This window comes from Pipra filicauda, unplaced genomic scaffold (genome assembly GCF_003945595.2).
Source record: "Pipra filicauda isolate LSUMZ 115617 unplaced genomic scaffold, ASM394559v2 scaffold11_size5308982_pilon, whole genome shotgun sequence".
In the NCBI taxonomy this organism is placed as follows: Eukaryota; Metazoa; Chordata; class Aves; order Passeriformes; family Pipridae; genus Pipra; species Pipra filicauda.
Window position 1 is genome coordinate 3741225 of NW_024103652.1, and position 5736 is coordinate 3746960.

The 5736-nt window shown below is 42.6% G+C and overlaps 1 long non-coding RNA gene across 2 annotated transcripts; it reads left to right on the forward strand.

The window, feature by feature from the left end:
* Positions 1–1003: 1003 nt before the first annotated feature.
* On the forward strand, positions 1004–5478 carry LOC120324327. 2 transcript variants are annotated; one of them, XR_005565555.1, is made up of 3 exons: positions 1004–1757; positions 2775–2931; positions 4574–5478. It is a non-coding gene; the product is annotated as an uncharacterized LOC120324327 (long non-coding RNA). The 2 variants fall into 2 exon arrangements; XR_005565556.1 differs by having other exon boundaries at positions 2813–2931.
* Positions 5479–5736: the final 258 nt, after the last annotated feature.

Here is a 5736-nt window from a genome sequence, read left to right on the forward strand (position 1 = left end):
ACTGACTCATATGAGGTCCAATGAAAGAAATGCAGCTGATAATGAGAACAAGGAGAAAGTGTGCAAGAAATTTCCTTTATACCTTACCTCGGTAAGTACCCCCACTAAAGTCAGTACCAAGAAGAAAGGTTTAAAAGGTCAGATCAGGTTTAAAAATGCCCCTGCCTTCCCATCACTGCCCTGAACTGCCTTGATATTTGTTTTCTAATGTCTGTGAGTGGGTGTGTTTTGCCTCTGTGACAAAACTGAAATTCAATGAGAGAATTTCCTGCTTCGTAGGTACGTTTTTGACATGCAAGGCATATGCATGACCTCAATTCTCCATTTCTTGCCTATTGTGCAAATGAGAGTTTAGCAGCAAAAGGAATTACCACCTCAGCATTATCTAATACTTGTGCATATTGCATGCACACATGCTTGGATAAAAACGTTTAACAGCTGACACAAGTTGAAATAAAACACTTCCCCTCCACCCCAGTAATGCTTCTTTCACACAGTCTTAAAGAATCTCCTGGCAGGAGGACAATCTGATGAAAAATCAGGAGGAGAAAAGGGAAAGGTATGCCAGGAAACACAGCTCGGGTCTGTGCTGATGGTTGGATTCTCGATGAGTTCCGCAAAGAATCCTTCTTAAGGTTCACATAAAACCTGGTTACAGAGAGTGGTGACTTTCCAAATGGCTTTGCAGAAGCAAGTAGAAGCAGTGCTCCTCATCTAGTGAAGCTCAGTCCGACTATATGAATGAGGAAATGGTTCCAGAGGAGTTTTATTCACTGCCGTTAATTTATACCGGAGTGTTAGGCTGACATTGCCACCTCGGTGGGCACCAGCTCCGCGGGCTGGCCTGTCAATGGGATCTGCATGGTGTTTGGCGCTAACTGTGGGATCTGGGAAAAAACCACTTTTTGGAACTGCGTCTTTTGTGCCTAAAACATGAGCGGTTCGGTGTCTGTGCGGGACGGGGAGGCACGGCGTGTCCAGGCATCAGGGAGCGGCCCGGGATGGCGGGTGGGAGCCGGCCTGGAACCGCCTGCCCGCGCCCCCTGGCGGCCGCGGGGGCGGGCGGGGCTCTCGTGGGCCATGGCAGCGGTACGGGCGTGTTTCGTGGGCAGTGGCAGCGGAACGAGGGAAGCCCCTCACAGCCGCCCATTAGGGGTGGTCTCGTGGCGGGCGGAGCGTCCGCCCGCTCACCTGTGGAGAAGGCGGCTGGTTAAAGCTTAACCCGAGCGGGCTGAGCAGGCGTTTTAGGACAGTCGTCGCAGCTCGCCTGACTCGTCTTGCAGGGAGTGCTCAGGGTCTGGAAGCGGCCGCTGCCCGACGAGGCAGGCTCGGCGCTGCGGCTGCTGTGGAGAGTCCTCGGCCTCCTCCCCATGTCCGGCGTGTCTCCAAACGGGTCAGGAGCCTGGGCAGCGCCGGGGCTGGCAGCGGCCCCTGCACAGCAGCCGTGCCCCAGCGGCCCACCACGGAACAGGTCACCACCTGCTCGAGGGAGGCCCACAGTCCTCCCTGCCTTGTTGGCCTTTGCTGAAATTGAAGTGTCTCTTGGCTCCAAGCCATGTGAAAGCTTTGAAGCATGTGGGTTATGGGCACCGGGTTTGGCCACCCCTTTAGTCGACAGTGTAAGAAACAGCACTCGGTTCAGCACCGCAAGCTGTTCCTCCTACACCAGTCAGATCATGTCCAGCGCTCACACCGGTGTGTGGTGTATATAAAACCTCACGGAAATTAAGAGGTCCTTCTACTGAGAGTCGTAAAAGGTAATCAGTTCCAGTGGGGGTCAAACAACAAAATGCTCCTGGGAATAATTTGGACTTTGTTTCTTCAGTTAAACCAGAATGAATCTACTAGTGATTCATATTTCCATGGTGTAGAGACCTTGTGCATCTGACTATCCTTTGTTCTAAAATTAAGTCTGCCCCTTCTGTCCCTTTATTTTGTAAACCACCAATTCATAAGGATTTAGGGAAGGATAAAAGCTCCTGTAAATTATTATGGTTTCACAGTGTTAAGGAATGAAGGAGGGAACTTTCCTGAGTTTTTTTTAACACAGTCTACTCCTAAATTGTACTCTCAGATTTATCATGAGCTTTGCATGCAGACCAGACCATGAACTAGTTTAACTAGAGTTATTTTGGCATCAGTTTAGCTGCAGCTCTCTGAACTGTCAGGTGGACACACTGAGAAACAAGGTATAAACGCTACATTAGCACATTAACACAGGGGTTTAAAAGTATTTAGTTAACTAAGAGTAGAAAGGGGTCTAGATGAGACAGCACAAGTTTTGTGCATAGACTAATTTTTCCTTTTGTCTGGATTTTGCTGCATAGGAACTCTGCTTAATTCTGGATCAGATGACTGATGTAAGCATTTGCTTGTCCCACCAAAGGGAGATTTGCCTTTAAATATCTGAAATATCTGTCATAGTATGCTTTCCTCCTATAGTAGTAGTAAAGATAAAAATCCATCTCTATCAGCTGACTTACGTGCTTTTTCCTTCTACACTTAACTGCAATATATTAATTCCTTTGACAGTCAATAACTACGTGTTTCAAGAGATAATTATTTCCCCTTATATGAACATGTTCCAAAGCCTTTGCAAAAGGTCTGTGAGAGGAAAAGCTCATTAGTGTGTTTAAACTTCTAAAGAAATTAAGTGTAGAGTGTATAGTAAGATGAAAAAGTATCCAGAAGGAGGGAATGTTACCCATGTAAGTTCAATCATACTAAAATTACTCTTTCATTTATTATAAAACCTGATTATTTTTTCCTAATAGAAAAATACAAATGAGTAAGATCTGCAATTTTTCTAAAGGAATATGGACAGAACCTTTAAAGATTCAGTGGCGCTCAGTACGTCAAAACACTTGAGCAGCTGTAAGATCAGAACTCAAAGGCCGAGCAAGGATGCAGCCACCTAGGAGGCTGATTAAGGTAAAATTAAAAGTGCTTATAGGGGTTCTATTGTAGTTGTTGTTTAAATAATCCTATCTGAACTTAACCATTGTACTAAAAAAATAATCAAGTCTTGCAGGTTACTTGTGCTTATGCAACTGAAAACAAAATCTATCGGTTGAGCCAGGTCCTTGGCTCCACTCCAGTAGTTCAAAACAGGTCTAGAGCCAGCTTAACTGCCCCAGCCATAACTATTTTCACTTTTCCAGAAACAGTTCTGCCAGTCATAGACCTGCTGAGACAGCTTACACTTCCGTACTTCTGAACTTTGACTCCCAGAACATAGGCAAAGAAACAAAAGGCATGGGAAGTAGGGACCTGCTCTGCAGTGCCTCTCTGCCTCTGGAATGCTCCCCCTGGACTAGGAGCAGCTGATTAATTCTTTAAACAACAAAACAAACTCCAAGATAATTAAACAAAATGTTCACCATACCTTTTGGGTTCCCTCCCCACACTTTTTAAAAAATTTTTCATCTTTGGAGATAGGATAGAATAAGCATTGAAAAACTATTTAACTGATAGGGTTTGCTTTTCCTTGGTCTTTAGTGAATCATCCAGGGTATCATTTTAGAGTTCCTGTTGCTTGTTTTACACAAACATGCTCTCAAGCTTGTGTCTGGTGAGGAAGTAATGACAATTTGTGGAGTAATAAAAAAGGGCCAACATTTTATAATGTTGAAAACTGTTAATAATCAACATCAAAAGGTTATAATCTGTTGACAGTCATCTCCTTGATTTATACAGCTGGCTGCCCTACTGGCTCTTCTTTCAGGCTAACTGGAAGGTGCTCTGACATATGTGTCTTTATAGAGTGGTAACTCTGAAAACATACAGGTAGCAGCTATTCAAAACAATGGGTTGAACCTGAAGGCCTGAGCAAGAAGTACTCCAGGCAGTACATGCAGTTTTCCCAGGTGAATGAATTAAGAGCAAAGGCCTCCAGGAGTAAAAATACCCACCAACCCCAAAACAAAACAGAACAAAAAGACCAACACTCTGTCTAGCAGTTGCCTAGAGCAAGGGGACAGAAATTTTGGTTTTGTGTTCCTGTTGCCTAGAGTAAATGTAAAATCTTTACCCTTTTATAACTAGCAACAAATCCTGGGGGTGACTGGGTATTACTCTGTGTGAGATGGAAGAAGAAAGAAAATAAAGAAAGAGCCCTTGGGGGCATTGAACGGGCCTGAGGGCCAAGCACAGGGTTTGGGAACAAGAAATTGCTTACTACATGTTTATTTACAAAGACTTTAAAGGAAGGGACAGAGTTGATACTGCTCCTTTGTCCTCCTGATAGACATACTAATTCAAACTTTCCAATAATAACTTCTAAAGCCAGGAAGAAAATGGTATTTTTCCCTTTTATGACAATCAGATGTTTAATGGGAGGAACACTCAATGTGCATCTAAGAGATAGGTGATGGCAGTTATGAGGAGAACTTCACACCCTCAAACTAAACCTGTTTGGTTGCCAGTATAGTAAGCAGCCTGAACAGTACAGGGATAGGTTTATAGTAATTTAAAGTGTAGTAGGTAACACATAAAAAAACTTTTCTAGAGATACCATAAACTTGTACAGCTTGCTTAGCAAAATAACATGACGGCTAATGTTCTCCAAACACAGGCTTTCTAGGTTTGACTGAGAAGGGAACAGAACAAGGACACCTGAGAAAGATGCTGATTTCAGCCTGTTTAAACTGTTTCATTGATGTAAGTCCTCTGTTTCCGCAAGTACATGAAACACTGGTCCAAAGAAAGATTTTAATCCATACCCTATTTTGAAAGGTCAAGTAGCAACAGCAATGAACACATGACAGCCAAAAAAATTAAAAGGCAACACAGGTACCTGTTCGAAAGTACTCTTTTCATCATTTCAACACTCACCTTCTCCTAATTTTCTCCATCTCCTTATGACATTGGGTGAACTTTGTCTCACAAAAATATAAGAAAAAGATTATGCACCAAATTATTCAGCTGACTCCCAATTCTGACACTCTGCAAGGAAAGTGGTATGTAGATGCTATCTTTACAGGGTGAACTTTACCTTGCCTTTCACCACCCAATTTCAAATAAAATATATTTATAACATTTCTGTTAATGTTGCCCTTTTCAGCTTGTTGCATTTTTTTATATCTTTGAACTTGTTACAGTTTCCTAGAATTTATAGTTCCAGAATAATTTAGATCATTAGGAAAACTAAATTGTTAGTGTTACTTTAAGTGCATCCTTATCAATGAGAAACACAGCTCAGCGCTGAACTGTCATATCCAGCTTAACAGCAGTAGTGTACATCAAAAGTTAGCCTGCTCTATGTTATTAAAAGTTTCTGGGGGAGTAAGAAGTCACAGTTCCTTGGGATATTTATAGTATTTAAGAATACTTTTAAGTAACTTGTAATGGCAGATGCCATAGGGTACTCCGTCGTAAGTGGTTTTCCTATTCATAACAAGTAATGCATATTATGGCGCGTTTCAAGCCAGGCCCACAGTAAACTTTGTAGAAAAAAATAAATTCCATTTGGATCTTGTTAATGCCATGTTGTGTTTTGATTTTTGTTTTGAATACAGCTCTTAAGTGGAATTTTTAGCCCTGAATTTGATAGTATGTACTTCATGATGGACTTCACTGGATTACATTTAAAGCTCCAACACAAGTATCAATGGCACAAGCTGAATGGTGTTACCGTGGGGTAAAAAATTGACTTCTTACAACAGAACTAACCTCTGAATGGCTTGGGTGAGAGGCCTGCATAGTGAGTCCTGCTCTTCCAAATGCTGGCTCCTTTCT